This window comes from Mobula hypostoma, chromosome 5, assembly GCF_963921235.1.
Source record: "Mobula hypostoma chromosome 5, sMobHyp1.1, whole genome shotgun sequence".
In the NCBI taxonomy this organism is placed as follows: Eukaryota; Metazoa; Chordata; class Chondrichthyes; order Myliobatiformes; family Myliobatidae; genus Mobula; species Mobula hypostoma.
The window spans coordinates 162,297,619-162,318,851 of record NC_086101.1 but is presented as its reverse complement, the minus strand read 5'-3'; positions in this window follow the sequence as shown (position 1 = coordinate 162,318,851).

Here is a 21,233-nt window from a genome sequence, read left to right as displayed (position 1 = left end):
CTACCTTACTTTCCTTTTTCTATTTTCTATTTATGATTTATAATTTAAATTTTTAATATTTACTATCAATTTGTACTCCAGGGAGCACGAAGAGCAGAATCAAATATCACTGTGATGATTGTACGCTCTAGTATCAATTGTGTGGCGACAATAAAGAATAAAGTATTACTAAGGGGTAGTTCCTAAAATAATTGAAGATTTAAACTGGAAATAAGAGCAGAAATTACCCATGTGCTACAGGTTTAATTCAACATAAAGACAGTAATGTATTTTGTTGCATTTGGAATTAACTATGACTGGGCCGTGGCCAGCCTTGCTCCAGAGCCATTACAGTGGACAAACATATCAACAGTGATGTCATTGCTTGGAGAATACTTGGTGATCAGAAACATTATTTCTCAACAGGCACAATCAAATAGGTAACAAAGGAGAAGTAGAGGACTCAAATTTCTATTATACAAGGATAGGTAGTTTGACATGTGTGGACAAAACCTTAGGTATTCCAGAAGGTACGAAGGTACAGTTTCTGTGCATTAAAATTTTAGAGGAGACATTATGCAGTTATCCCAGAGAGAATAATCATCAGTGAGTCCTTAGATCCAATTATTGAGTAGCTTTCAGGTAGTGATTACAGTTCTGTGGAATCACTCTCATTGAGTGGGGCAGTGATCTGCACAAAAGGTATACCAACTGAGGCGGCCACATCAAGCATTTTTTGAAAGTTGCTTCCATCATTATAAACTGTCCACAGGGGAATGGGGAGAGCAGAATGGTTAAGGCGCTGAAGAACACGGGTATGAGTTCCTGTCAGGGCCCAGGCCCCTTCACGGATTTCCAAACTATCAGAGAAATCACTACTCCACTCCCCCAAGTGATACAAAACAGGTAGAATTAGTGTTAGGAGATAATTGGGAATTTGTCATTTTATTATCAGGGTACCAACACATGCAGGTAATTTTTAATCTAACTGACCTTCTTGGGAGACAACTAAGCAGGAGTGAGTTTAAGCCTGTCAAAAATAGCAGGAAATGAGGATTATTGGAATTAATGGGAGCAGGTTATGCATCAGAAGTATCAATAGTCAACACCCTAGATATGGCAGAATTAGAAACACAGGCACAGTCCCTCCAGCAGAAATATGAGATATTGAGAAAATTATCAAGATCAGATAGTATGGAAATGGAAATAATTCAACATACCCTTTGTAAAGGGTTCACATCGTGGGCAAATATCATGAGAAGAATTGGATATCCTTAATTACCCCACCAATACATGATCTTGTGAGGAATGGTACAGGGAAAGAGAAGAGTTATCAGAATTCCATCAAGGGAGAGACCCCTGATCTTCCCCAGAAAAAAATGACAAGACAGAAACTTGTGCATTATGGTTTCAGTACTGAAGAAAATTGTGTGTTGTCTATTTTGCACATGAAATATCAGTCTTTCTTACAATATACATTGGCGGGACAGACATATGGCAACAGCTGCAATGAGTTATACCAAGGGATGGAAACAATGCCCCTTGGAGTGGTCACAATTTCGCAACTGGAAATGAGACTTTCCATCTGGTCAACAAACTTGATCTCAGCTACAGGTACTCACAGTAGCGAAGAAACACCACACAATCCAACAAACAGAACAAGATCAATATTTATGGAAAGATATTACCAAGTTGCCACTGACTCCTCTCTTGACTGCAGACTGTAAATATGTTGTAGAAGAGGCAAGGGGGATAATCCATTAATGGTCTAAACACACTAAAGTAATTAAAACACATGCTGGTAAGGCAAGTGCAATACAGAGTGACTCACACTTTTGGAGTAAGTTTCGGATTTGGGAAACAAATGTTCAAATGTATCTGTGGGTGAGAATGGTATCGCATGCTGAGGTAATACTAAATTTGTGTACCCTGTTAATTGTATCGCTTAATGTATATCAAGTTATAAGGTGGAAGGCTGAAATTATGGAAAAAATTAGAGGATGAGGTTATGGAACAATTAGAGAATGGGATTTTTATGTCATGTGGATTTGCAGAGGAAATATAACTTTGTAGATAAAGGGAATTTTTGGAAGTATTTACAAATAAGACATTGAATTAGTAGCATATTTAAGAATGGTGACCCACAAAGTAACTTTTTAACTGAATACTTTACATTACCACAGGAAGTTCATAAAACATCAGTGTTTTATAAAATGTTCAAGCACTTTGTGGGTGAATCATGTAACAATCTCAAAGCAGTATGGCAGAAGGATCTTGAAAGTGATATTGAAGATAATGAGTGGTCAAATATTTTATCAAATGTGGGTAGACGTATTAGCGAAGCGAGAAGAAAATTTATTCAGTGTAAGATAGTACACCAATATTATTGGACACCAACTAGACCATACAAAATGGGGATTGTTGATAATAATTTATGCTGGAAATGTAAAAATGAGGTGGGCATATATTTTCACATGATTTGGGAGTGTTCCATGGTTCATCCATTTTGGTGTAAAGTTCTTGATCTGTTGGAGAATTGGTTGGGTTCCACACTGCCCTTGTGCCCACAGCTTTGTCTCTTGGGTGATAGGACAATGATACCTAATGTAAACAATGACAAATTTACTATTTTAAAGGTGGGTCTCATCACAGTTGCAAGAATTATATTGCAAAACCGGAAAAACCCCAGATATTCCACTGTGAATGAATGGACGGAGGAAATGATTAAGATTTCATCATATGAACACATGTTGGGAAGAATTAGCAGTGAGGGAAAAGTGCAAGACGCGTGGAATCAATTTTGGTTGTATGTTGATTTAAACTTAAATTAGAACTTCTTTCTGTCTCTAAGTTTTATTTGTTTCCCTGTCATGGGATGGCTATGTAAGTATGCTGTACTGTATCTGCTCTGTGATATGCTGTGCTGCTTTGTAAAATAAGAATAAATAATAATAAAAATTTGAATTTAAAAAAAATTAGAGGATGACACTTTTATAAAACAGAAAAGATGATTGTCAGTATAAAGAGTGTGATTTCAGTAAGTAAATATTAGCATTACTTATTTGCTACACTACAGTGGGTTGGCATGGTGATGTAGTGGTTAGCACAACACTTTACAGTACACATGACATAGGTTCAATTCCTGTCACTGCCTGTAAGGAGTTTGTATGTTCTCCCTGTAACCACTTAGGTTTCCTCCAGGTGCTCCAGTTTCCTCCCACAGTCCAAAGACATACTGGTTGGTCAATTAATTGGTCATTGTAAATTGTCCCACAATTAGACTAGGATTAAATCGGGGATTGTTGGGCGCACGGCTCAAAGGACTGGAAGGGCCTACTCCATGCTGTATCTCAATAAATAAATAAATACGTAATGTTGATGTTGCACATCAACTGGGGGCCAATGGCAGTCCAATGAGCAGTCAACAGAATGAGAGGAGAATAATGATCCTAAAATAAATATCTTTGGTTCAAGAGGAGGAAGATTTTGGCCTGAAAGAGCGACAATCAGTGAGCAGGAATGGAAGTGACCTTTTTGTGAGACTGTCTTTGCAGCCACCATTTTGTGAACTGTTTGAAATGACTTCTTGCTCTGGGGTACTTTAATCAGAGTAATGGAATGTGGATGCAAGGAGTTTTCTGTTAATGACCTGCTAAACCTGAGACCATTCTCAGACAAGCAGCTACCTATTATGTAAAGCAGCAGGCTTGCAGGAGGAAAAATTTGCAGTGTCTCAGGTGGTCACCTGATTTAAAGGGTTTGAACCTGTCAGAATTGAACAGAACAAAAGGGACAAGGTTAAGGGAAAGGCCATAGAACAATGCTGTTTGTAGCAGTCAGGTGACCTCAAACTAATGAGATTGAAGCACATTTGAACTGGTAAGGAAAGAGTATAAAAATGAGAGGCTTTGAATGCAAAGGAGCGAAAATGCTCTGGAGACCAACCATCACACATGTGGATTACATAGGTTACATGGAGATTAGATCAGGAGTATAGGAACACATGGGTAGCGTAGACTCCTTTCCCAGGTACAGTATTACCTTTTCGATTCTTTGACTGTTCACAGAGGGTCAGGGAAATTTAGCAGTTGTGCATGCAGGTATTCGGATGTGAAAATTCATGTGCTCTTCAATTGAGACAATAAAGATACTTGGCGGCAAATACAGATCCTCTCTGTGCCTAAATGATCATTATTACTAAGGGGTAATCCTTGTAACACCACAGATGCTGCTTAACTTGCTGAGTTCCTCCAGCATTTTGTGTGAGTTACTCCCACGTGGGAGCAGAAACTCACAGCACATAGAATCACACTACTGAGCTTCAGGGCATCAGCTCATGGTGGGAATGGAGTGGAGGGTGCAGAACAACTCCTGCCCATGACACAGCTCAGAAAATTGGACAAACTTTTAAGGCTGGTTTAACTGGCTGTCAAATCTGTCAAAAAAAACTATAATGTTTCTGTTTTCCTCTATTGCCAAGTTGAGGTTAGGTGCAGATTGGAGGAAGATCACCTAATATTCAGCCTTGATAGTTTCCAGCCTGATGGCATGAACATTGGTTTCTCTAACTTCCCCCCAGCCCTTATCACCCCTTCTTTGTCCCTCCTTCACCCTCTCAATCTGCTCATTGCCCACACACCCCTCCTCAGTTGCTTCTCTTTAGTCAATTGTCCAATGTCCCTTTCTATCAGATTCAAAGTTCAAAGCAAATTTATTATCAAAGTATATATCACTTTATACTATCTTGAGATTCATTTTCTTGTAGTCATTTAAAGGAAGATAATGAAATTCAATGGAGTTTATGAAAAACTATGCATAACAAAGATTGACAAACATCCAATGTGTAAAAGAGGACAAAATGTTCCAATAATAAATAAAAAATGTAAATGTATAAATACTGAGAATATGTGTTGTATAGTCCTTAGAAGTGAATCTATAGGTTGTGGAATCAGTTCTGCATTGTGGTGAGTGAAGTTATCCACACTGGTTCAAGTGCTTGGTGGTTGTAGGCTAAAAACTCTTCCTGAATTTGAAGATTCCATTTTTTTTCGGCCCTTTGTTGCTTCCCCAAATCAGTTGTCATTGCGCTGAGTGTATGTATTTCAATGTCTTCCCTGGTATATTCTCATAATGGGATGCAAACTGAGCTGATATGCTCAGGTTGGCTTTAGGGTGCCTTTCTCGCCAAACATGGTGGAATATTCCATTTCTAGTCTGTCTGCATTTGGAGTACTGTCAACAGTTTGGGACTCCTTATCTCAGAGAGGATGTATTGTAATTGGAGAGAGTCCAGAGGAGGTTCGCAAGGATGATTCTGGGAATGAAGGGGTTAACATACGAGAAGCATTTGGCAGCTATGGGCCTGTACTCACTGGAATTTAGAGGAATGCCTGGGGATCTCACTGAAACCTACTGCATGTTGAAAGGACTGGAACGGTGGATATGGAGATGAAGATCCCTCTGGTGGGGATATCCAGAACAAGAGGGCACAGCCACAAAATTGAGGGGTCACCTTTCAGAACAGAGGTATGGAGGATTTTTTTTTATATAGCCAAAGTGGTGAATCTGTGGAATGCCCTGCTACAGACTGTGGTGAAGCCATGTCTGTGGGTATACTTAAAGTGGAATTTGATAGTTTTCTGACTGGTTGGGGCATCAAGGGATATGGTGAGAGGGCAGGTGTATGGAGTTGACTGGAATCCGAGATCAGCCATAATGAAATGATGAAGAGGACTCGATAGGCTGAATGGTGCAATTCTGCTCCTATGTCTTATGGTCTTATGGTATTCTTTAGTAATGGGAATGTGTAGACGTCGTTTGTATACTGCATTTAAGGTAGATACTTCTGTTTAATTTTATAATATGATTGTAACTACCTTGTGGAGTGCATCAGATTCTAATTTATGTGTAGTTTTAAGTTAAATTTGTTGGTAATTGGATATAGTATGTCCTAGTGCTGAATAAAAAGGAGCTTATCACCCTCAGAGAGAGATTGGAACTGCCAAGAGTTCATACTGGATAAAAACAGAGCTGTTATTGTGTTTTCTGATAGATATCTTCTTGTAAGTATTGGCAGTTTTCTTTTCACTATTTTTGCTCATTTTTGTAAGTTCGGTTTTTGACGCACCTAATAAACACCCTTGTGCTAAAGTGCTAAGCGATGTCAGCCATTCTCTTTCTTTGGTCATAACCCATGTACCTAACTTATGGTTGCAATGGTTGATTGTCCAGTTGAAAAAGGGGGCATTCAGCTCGGAAATGAGTGGGATTGGGGGCCCATTCGGAAGCTCCCTGAGGCAAAAAATGAAGCAGATTCCTGGGAATCAGCAGAGATCTCAGAGGAGAATGAACTTCAGTCCAGGGCAAAACTCAGCCAAAAACAGAAGGGCCTCCTAAGGCACCCTGGAAAATCTGTTCAGAGACTTTTTGCCGGCCCAGCAAAGGAGAGAGAATGCATTTAGAAAGGAACTGCAAAGCTTGCAGAAGGGTCCCAAGATGCCTTTTTATCAACAAGGAGTTGATATTGGGAACTACCTCCTTGGGTGCAAAAACATGGCCCAGATATGGCAATAGCCAGAGGAGGAATGAGCCTGCCAGCTAGTGCCACTACTGATGGGTAAAGCTCTTGAAGCCACATGGCAATGGATGAAGAGAGGACCAACAACTATCCTGATCTGAAGGAGGTGCTGTGGGCTAAATTTGAATCTCATAACAAACCTATTGCCAAAGCTTTCATTCCAGTACTCTATACTCCTAGGGGATTCACCTACTGAGATGCATCATTGCCTAAGAACCTCTACCGCAATGGATTCAACCTGAGCTGAAGTCCAAGGAAGTGACTGGTGAGGCCATTGTTCTGGAGCAGCTGCTGTGGGTTCTTTCTCTGGACACCAGAACACGGGTCTGAGAGCACAAACTAGTGAATGGACTCACTGTGGGCCGACTTGCCCTGCAGAACCTTAATGTTCACAAGACAGCACCATCATGGCCATCATTCTGAAGCAACAGAGACTCTAACCCTCCAAGGGACTCTCAGGGTAACTCTGTGGAACTGGGGAGTGGGAGAATCAAGGTCAAAAAACCTCCGGTAGTTTCTTCTTACCTTTATTTGCAACCATTGTCAGGCGCCAGGACATAAGCCCTCTGCATGTCCTCTTAAGGAGCCCAAACTGTCAGGTATATGCTATGCAGTATCAAGAGAGGGAGAATGTGGTGATGATGATAATGATATTGACTGTAATGATTGTGAGTATGGGAATGGAAAACAAGTGGTATGGTAGAATGTCAAGAGAAAGAGCCTGTGTTTATAATAGTCAATGTTAATGGAAAACCTGTTAAAACTCTTAGACTCTGGTAGCCCGCTGTCATTTATTCATGTCCCTGCCTTTGGTATTATCTACAGTCACCAAACACCCAAACAATCTGTCCATGGTGACTAGAAGACTGAGCCACCAGCAGAAATCACTATTGAGCTGGATGACCACAAGTATTTGATGAAAGTGGGGGTTCTGGAGAAACTACCAGTTGACAACATTCTGGGGAGAGACTTGTCTGAGTTACATGAGTTGCTGAGGAAGGAAACTAGCCAATCACATCCATCTATTATCCAGGAGTAGATAGTGCTGTTTCTTATTTTGTCACGACTCACGCTAAAACCAAAGCAAAGACCAGGTTATAATCTCTGCCTGACTTGGATGCCGGTCTGTGTAAGGGAGGAACCAAAAGGCCTAGAAAGTCATGCTGGCAATGGCACCGTGGGAAATGTGCTGGTTCTCCTGCCTCTGTATATTTGTATAGATGAAGTACCCATTGTTGATGACTCTGAAGGGATGGTGGAGGCCTGGAAGGGGCCTGGGAAGATTGACCTCTCCCATCTCGATGGCTGCCAAACAGTGGAGCTGCAGAAGGTATTTATTGACTTTTCAATGTTGTTCCAGGAGCGACCAGGACTGACAAAGCTCCTAAAACATTCCATTAGGATCAGACCTACCAGAGTTCAGTACGCCAATACTGTTACAGAGCATTAGAGCAACTTGTGGGGGTCCTGAAGGATGAGATATGGCTCATCCTGGAGCTAGGAATTATCAAGCCTTCAAATAGTGAGTGGAGCATTTATTTCATTATCAGCTCAAAGGACAGCACCCTGAGGGGTGATTTCCAGAAGATGAATGCCATTTTTTTGAAATGCTTATCCTATGCCCTGCATTGATGACCTACTTAAAAAGGAATTGGATGGGCAAGCTACATTACTACACGAAACATTTGTAAAGGCTACTCACAGGTTCCCAGGGATAACCAATCAAAACCCCTCACTGCCTTCCGTATGCCCCTGGATCTGTTTCAGTTTACATTGATGCCCTTTGGTGGTTTTGGTGCACCAGCAACCTTCCAGCGGCTGATGGACTGGATGCTCGAGGACTGAAGTGCGGCCTATCTAGATGACATGATCACCTGCAGTCAGATGTGGCCAAAGCACCAGGACCATCTGCTCAGGGTCTTGGGGAATATTCATGCTACCAGGCTCATCCTCAATCTACAAAAACGTGAGTGAGCAAGAAGGGAAACCAGATATCTTAGCTACCAGCTGGGACATTGAGATGTTTGAGCACAGCTGGACAAAGTGGAAGTGATCTGCAAACATCCTCAATCTCACACCAAGAAGGAAATTAAGCATTCCTGGGTCTGGTAGGGAGGTATTGGTGGCTCATTCCCCATTTTGCCACTCTGACTACTCTTACTGGGAAGCTTGTGACGTGGACAAGTGAGTGTGAAAATGTTTTTCAAGCCCTTAAACCTCAGTTGTGTTCTTCACCTGTCCTTCAAAGCCCAGACTTTGACAAATAGTTCCTTGTCTAGGTGGATGCCTCAGGAATAGGCATTGGAGCAGTGTGGCCCAAGGAGAATCTGGAGAAGAGCGACTTGTCCTTTACCTGAGCCAAAAACTCCTCCCAAGGGAAACCAGGTAAAAGGAGTGTCTGGCCATTAAGTGGGCCCTTGACAGGCTACGGTACTACCTCCTCGGCAGGGAGTTTAACCTTCACACAGACCACAGAGCATTGGCATAGATTGAGACAATGAAGAACTGTAATGCCAGAGTGTACCTGGAGCTCCAACTCTTGAAATTCTGTGTCCACCATAAAGCAAGGAACAGAAATGTTACTGCAGACTACCTATCCTGGCTGCCAAGCGTCGTCGCTGCAAGCGAGGAGGGTGATAATGTGACAGAGGGCACCTGGTAAACGCATTCCTTACATGCATATTCACACTCCTATATACTCACTGTCTCACACACAGCCTTGTTATTATGCTCTAGTTGTGCTGAGTGTACACACTCGAATGTCTTCACTGGTATATTGTCATGATTGGTCCTAAAGTGAGCTGATGTGCTTGGATTTATGGTGCATTTCCCAACGTACTTACTTGCTGCCCATTATGCTACTGGTGTTCGGGGCAGCAGTGAAGGTCTTCCATCTCTATCTGTCCTTGGCCGGAAACCAGCTTTGGTGTTGGTCTTAGCAGTGTTCAGGGCTTCCTTCTTGATGCTAGTAGCTTCCCCTCAGTTTTCATTACTGTCAGCCATGTAATTTCCAAGCGGTGACTTGGGAATACCTTCGCACACAGATGTAGAAGGATTCTTCATGGCTTTCTGTAACAGTTTTATTTGACCAGTCAGGGATGTTAGCCCTGAGCTGAAGCACCGAACCTGGACCACTCTTAGTCTGGCCTTTACCCTATGACTTGATTGACATGGGTGACCCCACCAAGCGCCAAACCATAAAGCCCTGACTTCAACCAACACAGGTCTCTGGGTCATTGAGGCACACAAGTCTCCAAACCACAATGAGGTTGTGGTCCTCTTGCAGGTTTCCCACCATACACGGTGGAATATTCTATTCCTTTAGTCATGGGGATGTGTAAACGTGCACATGGTCTTTATATACTATAGTTAAAGTAGATACTTCTGTTTATTTTGTTTTAAGTTACTACTACTACTACTACTACAACATCGACTCAGGCCTAGGGGGCTGGCGTCGGGCACGATAACGGACTCTCCACTTCTCCCTCTCCCTCATCAGTATGTTCAGTTCATCTACATTAGCCGCGCCGGGGTCTTCTAGGAGCGTGTTGACTATAGTCTTGGGAGGGCGCCCGGGGTTCATCCTCCCGTGCTTGGGCTCCCATATGATGACTAGGCTGGCAGGTAGCTCAGGGTGGCGTAGACAGTGCCCCGCTAGTTGCAGTCTTCTCGCCTCGATTTTAGTGGTGAGCATCGGTAGGTTGTTATAGAGCTCAACGTTCGTCATGTACTGTTGCCAACTCACGTCAAGAGCCATCTGGAGCATTCGTGTATTGCAACCATCTAGAGACTTCCGCATCGTCTTGGTGAGTGTCCACGTCTTGCGTCCGTACGTGAGAATGGACTCTATGACTGCTATGAAAATCCTCTTTTTAAGCCCTCTGGTCGGGTTCGACTTCCAGATTTCCTTCATGTCGTTCATAGCCCTCCATGCCAGCGCCTTCCGTATCTTTATGTCCTTCTCCAAACTCATCATTCTTGACCCGACGTACTTGTAGTCAAAGACTACAGTCAAAGTTAAGTTAACTTTGTTGGTAATTAAAGATAGTCTGTCCTAGTGCTGAACAAAAAGGAACTCATTACCTTCACAGAGAGATTGGAGCTGCTGGGAGTTCACACTGGACAAAAAACAGCACAGAGCTATTATTGTGTTTTCTGGTAGATATTTTCTTGTAAATATTTGCAGTGTTCTTTTTGTTGTTTTTGCTCATATTTATAAGTTTGATTTTCAATACAGTTAATAAACACCCTTGCACTAAAGTGTCAAGCAAATCCAGCCATCTATTTATTTGTTCATAACCCACACACACTGTCCCCTCTCCCTCACCTGTCTATCAACCTGCCTCTCCTGACTCCACCTATCACTGTCAATTCCCGCTCCACCCCTTCCCCAATATACTGGCTATTTCTTCCTTTTCTTTCCAGTCTTCATGAAGGGTCTCAACCCAATATGTTGAAGTACATTTCCCTGCAGAAATGCGACCTGACTACATCCAGCTTTTTGTCTGTTGCTCCAGATTTCTGCAACCTCTTGCATCTCCACGTTTCTGAGCAACTCTTTCATCTTGGTACATCCAAGAACTGACTGGAAAAAAAAATCAAACAACAGAATGCTAAGAATAAATGAACACAAAACACTGGATTACTTTTAAACAATTAGAATCATTTATTTTGATTAATTCAGTATGAATATAAATCAGGTAACCCCTTGCTCCCTCACAGCTGTCAATCTTCATTCAAATGAATGAGGATGTTGTCCCTGTGATTGGTTGACCTGGTGCAGACATGACTAACAGACATCCCTGGATTTCACTGATGGCAATTTGCTGCAACTTGCACTCCACTGTAGATTCTGTGAGTCTAAAATCACAGTGCAACCCAAAAATCTGCTTCAGAGGCCAAAGTATATGAAATAAGCTCAGGATTTTGAAATAATTTGAAGCTTGGTGGGACTTAGAGGTGTGCTGGAAATTAAACAGAGCAGATTATCAGCAAAATAAAGACACTGGAAGGTCCGTCAACATGGATTGTCATTGATAAATACTTCAGTCTAACAGCAAAGACTGCTTTAAATTAACTGACTATTCTTAAATATGAACAGATTTGCTTATCTATGATCCTTACTGACAGATGCAATCGGAGACCTCATTGATGACTATATAACATTTCTTGTCATTAATCAATGTTGATAAAGTTATCTTCAATAGTAGTTAACAAATAATCACTATTTATCTTTACAACACACACAAAATGCTGGAGGAACTCAGCAAGTCAAGCAGTATCAAGGGAGGAATAAGAGGTCAATGTTTCAGATCAAATCATGGACTGTTCATTCCTCTCCATGTATGCTGCCTGACCTGCTGAGTTCCTCCATTGTTGTGTGTGTGTAGCTCTGCATTTCTAGCATCTGCAGAATCTCTTGTGTTTGTGCTTTGCCACTTACCTTTACAGTGTTGTATTTGGTTCAATATAGTTACTATTGTCAGGTCTGAAATAGATGACAAATGATTTCCTGAAGTCTACTTTCCAAAGATCTAGAAATGTCGTACGTAAATCCCATCACTTATGAATCAGCATAAACATGAACAAGAAATTAAAATGATATGGCTGCTTGCCCAATTCTGCTGGAATAACATTTACAACCAGACAGAAAGACTTTGATAATTGGGGCAAAACGCTCAGTTAAATTGTTTAAAACTGCAGTGGATTAGATACAACTTGATGCTGGCAGACTTCTTCTTTGATGGATATTTTTTCATTGATAAGGGAAGCCTATGGAATACCACAGTAAGCTACAGTTTTGTGGTCTCTGAGCTGTTTGAAGTGTAAGAAACATGTCACTTAATTACGTGCTTGACTACATTCTCCTGTAAGTTAAAAGAAAATGAACAGAAATATAGACTGAAAATTAGCTGGGCTCAGTTCAGAGACAGCAGTGAGTGCAATTAATGGGTCGTGATCCCTAGGGCATATGCAGATGGGTCTCCCCTCACTGCCAGGTGGAAAGATAAGTTATATAGGAAAAACATGGGAAAAATTTTACAGGAGGAGAGAAGGATGGAAGAAACGGCCCCAGATATTCAGTCATGCAATACTATTTCTTTCAGTGACGCACAATTAAAAACTAGGATGAAACGATATATATACAAGCCATTTTGCGTCATCCTGGGAATTAGAACAGACATTTCACACTTGCATGCTAATGTGTTTCCAGAGCCAGATATGTATCAGTCCTCACACAACATGGTTTTTTCAATCAATCTGGGTGAAATTCAGTGGCAATCTTCCAAGGCTCTCCAAATGTTTGCTCACAATTCAACTAGATTTTCTTTTTCTTTTTGCACTCACTCTTTCATTTGCAGCCCTGGAGGCTGCCTGCTCAAAGTTCAAAGTAAATTTATTATAAAGTACATGTATGTCACCATATGCTACCTCGAGATTTTTTTTTGCAGGCATTTACAGGAAAACAATGAAATACAATAGAATTTATGAGAAAGTATAAATAACAAAGACTGATAAACAAGCAGTGTGTAAAATAAGACAAACTGCAAATAATAAAAAAGTAAATAAGTAATACTGAGTTGTAGAGCTGTTGAAGGTAATTCTGTAGGTTGTGGAATCAGTTCAGTGTTAAGATGAGCGATGTGACTCACTCTAGTTCAGGAGCCCGATCAAGTTGAAACTTGTTCCTAATCACCACAGTAGCTACTAATGTCATTTCTGAGCTTGTACTGTTACATGTTGCAGGGTGATTCACCAACAAATCGCAGCCATTGTAGGAACTGCCAGTATGGACAGCAACTTCGAGGGAGAAGACATTGAAGGATTTAATTTGAAAGTCATTATTTTCAGAGGGTCCCAAATTCCTATCTCACCAAGACACAGAGTTTGTTTAATTTAAGTCAGCTGTGGAGGCCAAGTCCTTATGAATATTTAAGGCAGAGGTTGATAGATTCTTGGTTGGGCAGGGCATGTAGGGATACTGGGGGATGGCAGGAGATCGGGGCTGAAAGGAAAAATGGATCAGCCATGGTGAAACGGCAGAGTAGGCTCGATGGGCCAAATGGCCTAATTCTGCTCCTACAATTTATGGCCTTGTGCTCTTATTCTGTTATGGATTTATTGAGTATGCCAGTAAGGAAAAGAATCTCAAGGTTGTATTTGGTGATATACATGCACTTTGATAATAAATTTACTTTGAACTTTGAACTTTTTGAACTTTTCATGTTTTTCAATATTAGCCTTCATTTTTAGAACCATGACTGGTATGGGTGTATCTGAAATGCAACTATAAACGTATTATACTCCCAAACAGCAAGGGAAATGAGATACTCATCAAACTTGTGGCTGAAGGTGGTTTCTCGATGATCCTCCAGAATGGAGGTACAACCATCATTGGCAGGTTTGGAGGACATTACTTAATACAAAGCAAACTACTAGGTGAGCTCACTTTGAAAGGGAGAATATAACTACAGCTGTGAAGATCCCTCCTGCACCTGGTGACCCTGTGATCTCTGTCTCAGAGGCCGTTGTCAGGTTGTCTTTCAGGAGGGTGAAACTTCGCAAACAACAGGCCCCAATGGAGTACCTGGTAAGGCCCTGAAAACTTGTGCCAACCAACTGGTGGATGTGTTCAAGGACATTTTCAATCTCTCACTGCTACAGATGGAAGTTCCCACCTGTTTCAAAAGGGCAACAATTACGCAAGTGCCTAGGAAGAGTAGTGTGAGCTGCTTGAATGACTATTGTCCAGTAACACCTCACATCTAGGGTGATGAAGTGCTTCGAGAGGATGGTCATGGCTAAAATCCACTCCTGCCTCAGCAAGGACCTGAACCCACGGTAGTTTGCCTATCACCACATTAGGCCAATGACAGATTCATTCTCAATGGTTCTTCACACGGCCTTAGAACAGCTGGACAATATAAACACCTATGTCAGGGTGCTGTTCATCAACTATAGCTCAGCATTTAACAACATCGTTCTCACTGTCCTGATCGATGAGCAGCAGAATCTGGGCCTCTGTACCTCTGTGTGGATTGGTAATAATATCTCCTCCTCACTGATAATCAACACTGGCGCATCTCAGGGGTGTGTGCTTAGCCCACTGCTCCTTTCTCTCTATACCCATGACTGTGTGGCTAGGCATAGCTCAATTACCATCTATAAATTTGCTGATAATACAACCATTGTTAGTAGAAACTCAGATGGAGACAAGATGGCGTACAGGAGTGAGATATATCAGCTAATTGAGTGGCGTCACAGCAACAACCTTGGACTCAATATCAGTAAGACGAAAGAGCTGATGTAGACTTCGGAAAGGGTAAGATGAAGGAACACATACCAATCCTCATAGAGGGATCAGAGGTGGAGAAAATGAGCAATTTCAAGTTCCTGGATGTCAAGATTTCTGAGGATCTAACCTGGTCCCAACATATTGATGCAACTATAAAGAACGTAAGACAGTGGCTATAATTCATTAGGAGTTTGAGGAGATTTGGTTTGTCATCTAAAACAATCAAACTTCTGCAGATGAGCAATGGAGAGCATTCCAACAGGCTGCATCATTGTTTAGTATGGGGTGGGGGGGGGCTACCTCACAGGATCGAAAGAAGCTACAGAAAGTAGTAAAATTAGTCAGCTCCATCTTGGTACTAGCTTCTGTAGTATCCAAGACATCTTCAAGGAGCAGTGCCTCAGAAAGGTGGCATCCATTATTAAGGACCCCCAGCACCCAAGACATGCCCTCTTCTCATTGTTACTATTAGGTAGGAGGTACAGAATCCTGAAGGCGCACACTTAGTAATTCAGGAACAGCTTCTCCCCCTCTGCCATCCGATTCCTAAATGGACAATGAACCTATGAACACTACCTCGCTTTTTTATGTTATTTCTGTTTATGCACTTTTTAATTTAACTATTTAATATACATATATATCTTACTGTAATTGATTTACTTATTTTTTTCTATATTATCACGTATTGCATTGAACTGCTGCCAGTAAGTTAACAAGTTTCACGACATATGCTGCTGATATTAAAGCTGAACCTGATGTTTGAGTGCTGGACTGTTCCTCAAGGCAAACGCCCTGATGATGGAACTGCATTGTAGTGATGCCAGCATAGTAGCTCATGGACCATTCCTTCTGAGCCTTTAACCATGCTAACTTATTGCTGCAGTAGTCGGAATCTGTGCAAACAGAACATGAGACGTCACACACACATTCTCTCTCCATGAGTGGGACAACAAGATGAAGCTTCAATTAATTCTGGATTTTGTTTAAATAAAAGATGATTCAATAAGTATTTAACATATGCAGTAATTAATATATCACTGGATATTCGAGTGTCAGTGGAAGCAGGTGATTACAATATGTGTGGGCAATACGGTGGGATTGGCGTAGTGAACACTGTCTGGAGAAGTGAGAGCTTGCACTGGAATGATAACATTGTTGAAATACAGGGTCAAGTACTGTCATTTCCATTCATCTGCTGAAGCCATATTTCTGTACGTGCCTGTATTCCTTGAGATACCTTCTTAAGACCATAAGACCATAACACATAAGAGCAGAATTAGGCCATTCAGCCCATCAAGTCTGCTCTGCCATTCCATGTTGGCTGATCCCGGATCCCACTTAACCCCATGCACCTGCCTTCTCACCGTATCCTTTGATATCTTTGGTAGTAAGAAAATACACCCGCAAGGACTTGGGTAACTTTCTAAACCTTGACAATGAAACTCTCTTCTTTGTTTGATCTCCCCAACTATGGGCGGCAGAGTGGTGTAGCTGACAGAGTTGCTACTACAGCTTCAGAGACTGTATTAGATCCTGACTTGTGGTGCTATTTGTGTAAAGTTTGAAAATTCTCTTTTGATATAAGGGTTTTCTCCCGGCGCTCCAGTCTTCTCCACATATCCCAAAGATGTGCAGGTTGGTGTACTCTTTAGCCTCTATACATTTCCCCTTGTGTATACGTGAGTGGTAGAAACATGAGGTGTTGATGGGAATGAGGTGAGAATGAAATGGGATTAGTGTAGATGTGAGGTTCCTGATTGGAATGGGCTTGATGGGACAAACTGTATGTTTCAGTGCTGTATGATTCTGAGATGGAATTATTGACTCTAAAATCATAATCATGAATTATCTAAGATGTTGCCCATTGCCAGAATAGGTCTACAATGGATGTGGTCTCATTAGCGCTTCACATGGCCTTGGATCACATGGACAATACTAATATTTACTTCAGGATGCTGTTTGTGTTAAATACTGAGCTGTAGTCAACAATTATTCCCACAGTTCTGATCAAAAAGCTCCAAAACCTGGGTACCTTCCTCTTCAACTGGATCCATGATTTCCTAACTGGAAGTCTATAGCCTGTGTGGATTGCAAATAACATCTCCACCTCACTGACAACCAATACTGGTGCATCTCAGGGATGTGTGTTTAGCCCACTGCATTACTCTCTCTACATCATGACTGCATTGCTAGGCACAGCTCAAATGCCATCTAGAAATTTGCTGACAACACAACTATTGTTGGCAATATTTCAGATGGTGACAAGAAGGTGTACAGGAGCAAGATAGATCAGCTGGTTGAGTGGTGTCGCAGCAACAACCTTCACTCAACGTCAGTAAGACCAAAGAATTGATTATAGACCAGAAAGAGTAAGATGAGGGAACACACACCAGTCCTCAGCGAGGGATCACAAGTGGAAAGGGTGATCAATTTCAAGTTCCTGGGTGTCAACATCTCTGAGGATCTATCCTGGGCCCAACATATGGATGCAGTTACAAAGAAGGCACGACAACAGCTATATTTCATTGCAAGTTTGAGGCGATTTGGTATGTCACCAAAGACACTGGCAAATTTCCTCACAGCATTCTAACTGGCGGCATCACCATCTGGTATGCTGGGAGGTAGGTACTGCACAGGATTGAAATAAACTATGGAAAGTTGTAAACTCAATCAGTTCCATCATGGACACTGGTCTCCCCAGCATCCAGGACACCTTCAAGGAGCGATGGCTCAAGACGTTGGCATGGATCATTAAGGACCCCCATCACCCAGGGCATGCCCTCTTCTCATTGCTACCAACAGGGGGTGGTACAGGAGCCTGAAGGTACACCCACAACGATTCAGGAATAACTTCTTCCCCTCTGCCATCAGATTTCTGAATGGACACTGAACTTATGAACACTACATCACTACTTTTTTTTATTCTCTTTTTACACTACTTATTTAATTTAACTATATATATAAATTAGCCACTTTAATTTACAGTATTTATTATTATGTATTGCAATGTACTGCTGCCACATAACAACAAATTTCATGACATATGCCAGTGATATTAAATTTGATTCTGATGTCATCATAACACAATAAGTGCTGTGATTTTACATTATACTTAATAATATTTGAAACATTATAACATTTTAAATGTCAAGACTGGTAGATTTAATGCAGCAAACAGGCAGCTGAATGCATCGAGCTGCATGGGTAATAAAGGTATCCATAATATTCCTTTGACATTTGAGAAAGGTTCTTGGTCTGAATTTTGCCAATACTGTTAAGTGTGCATTATCAGCTCTCCAAATGTAACACCTTTCATTCTTCAGATTTCTGCAAACTTTGCAGGTGGCTTAACTGTTATTGGTCACTTTATCTTTTATCCAAAGTCAGTTATTATTGCAGACTGCAAATTTTCTTCAGCACCATAGTATTATTATATTGTTCAAAGTAAAGTTATTATCGAAGTACATATATGTCACTATACACAACACTGAGATACGTTTTCTTGTGGGCATACACAGTAAATCCAAGAACTATAATAGAATCAGTGCAAAACCACACCCAATGGGATGGACAAACAATCAGTGTGCAAAAAAAACCCAACAAACTATGCAATTATAGAAGAAGAAAAAATAAGTAATATTAATTCAAGTTTAAGTGTCATTCAACCATGCCCGAATACTCATGAATACAACCAAATGAGGCAGCGTTACTATGGGGACAAAGTGCAAAACACAGTGCCAACAGTCACACACAGCACAGAGCACACGTATCACATACAAGACAGCAAGCATGTAACCATATCAGTAAGATACTGAGTCCATGAATTCCGCAGAAATCTGCAGAATTAGACTATAATAGACCTTAGTCTCTGCCGAGCGAATATTGGGGGGTGGGGGGGGGTGGAGCAGCACCGACTCTCCAGCCTGGACACCGCACCACACCGCACCAGCTCTGATGCCTCTGTCCTGGTGGCTGTAAACAGGGAACACTGCAGCTTAAGGCTTAGTCCTCACACATGCGAGACAGCAAGCACATATCAGTAAAATACAACCACACAAAAAAAATATATGTATGCATACATAATCCAGACCCTGACTGCCGCAGAAATCTGCATTTGACCACAGGCTGGTGTCTTCTGCTGAGTGCACACGGGTGGGACAGGTGCTGCAAACAACTCCATGCCACCCCCAGGCGAGCACTCCAGCTCCGACAACTGCCTCCTGGTGGCTGAAATGGGACATCGTGGCCTGAGGGCTAGTCCTCACTATGACTGAGACCACGCAGCTCCCTGCCATTCACCCCTGCCCTCTGCCAACAAATCAGTGAATCAAACTTGCAACATTCCACATTAACAATATCCAAAAGCACTTTACGATAGAAGAAAAGCGATCAAGGTGGTCACTCACTATTTGACTGTATTAAGTAAATAAGCAATAAATATCGAGAATGTGAGATGAAGAGTACTTCAAAGTGAGTCTGCAGGTTGAGGGAACAGTTCAACAATAGGGCAAATGAAGTTGAGTGAAGTTATCCCCAATATTTCTGGTGGTTGAGGGGTAATAACTGTTCCTGAACTTGTTGGTGTGCATTCTGAGGCTCCGGTACCTTCTTCCTGATGGCAGCAATGAGAAGAGAGCATGACCTGGGTGGTGGGGTCCCTTGATGATGGATGCTGCTTTCCTGTGACAGCACTCTATGTAGATGTGCTCATTTGTGGGGAGAGCTTTACCCATGATGGACTGGGCCATATCTTCTGCATTTTGTAGGATTTCCCATTCAAAGTTATTGGTGTTTCTATACCAGGCTGTGATATAACCAGTCAATATACTATCCACCACACATCTATAAAAGTTTGTCAAATATTAGATGTTAAGCCAAATCTTTGCAAACTTCTAAGGAAGTAGAGATGCTGACAAGCTTTCCCTGTGCTAGGCCCAGAACAGGTTCTCTGAAAAGATAACACTTATTATTATGATAAATTTAAAGTTGCTGACCTTCTCCACTTCTGATCCCCCAATGAAGACAGGCTCACGGACCTCCGGTTTCTTCTTCCTGAAGTCAACAATCAGCTCTTTCGTCTTGCTGACATTGAGTGAGACGTTGTTGTTGTTGTGTCACCACTTAGCCAGATTTCCAGTCTCCCTCCCAGAGACTGATTGTGACTTATGAAGATAATGCTTTTCCTTTACTGTTGCTGGGTCTAGATCCTGGAACTCCCCAGCTAACAGTATTTATCAGAACTGCGGAGTGAGAACATTGAGGAGGAAAGATGATGCAGCACTTAGCACTACTGTCTCACTGCTCCAGGGAGCCAGCTTTGATCCTGACCTCAGATTCTATCTGTATAGGGTTTGCCCTTTGACTCTGCAACTTCCTAATACAGTTTCCTAATACATCCTAGTAGATTGGTGGACAATAGGGGAGATGATGGGCATGTGAGGGAAAAGATGTTGCAGGGCTACAAAGGAACAAATGGGGTGGAATGAGATTCATGGGAGAGTTCTGCTGGAAGCTAGCATGGACCTGATAGGGTGAATAGCTTTCTGTGTGTCATAATAAGTAATTTAAAAAGTTTGTAGCAGTTCATGGAGGTAGTTCACTATGAAATTCCCAAGGGAAATTAGGGATGGGAAATAAATGCTAGTCTGGCCAATGATGCCCACATCATGAAAATTAAGAAAACAGATAGGTAACTGTTCTGCAAATGTAGTTGACACATCTCATAAGATGAAGAGTCTCAACCCAAAACCTTGACCTTCTATTTCTCTCCATAGATACTGCCTGACCTGCTGACTTCCTCCATTGCCTTTGTTACTCCCTTGTGTCTCCATGGTTATTACATCTACAGGAAATGAAGGCACATCTCATCTACCTCTCTTGTTGTTTACCCTAATAATCTTACTAAAGTGACCAACGTTTCCACTTGAGAAACTAATATTATCAATAAAAATGTTGCCCCAATGGCTTAACCATTCATTGCATATTTCTGATCCAAGCATTATTCTTTTCTGTACAGATTGATTGCTTACAAAACTTGGGTCCAGCAGCTAACACACAGGGAAGTGTATGGAGCAGCTGTGAGCTGTCAGAGAAGTGATTGATCTCCTGTTGCAAAGGGAGATGATCTTGCTGACAGAATTTCTACTGATGGTAACTTCTCACTAATCTTTCTCTTGTGTTACCTAACTACATCCTCTTTGTTTTAATGTCAGCAGCAAGAGTTTGGTCTGCAGTCCCAAAAGAAATGTTGTGCTTCATTCTACCATGACTAGCAGCTCCTTTTTCACTTGAGAATGTCACAAGCAAACTGCTGGAAATTATTTAGAGAGGCTGTGAGCATCCATTTTTAATTCATATCATACTGGTCTGCCAAGCCTTAAG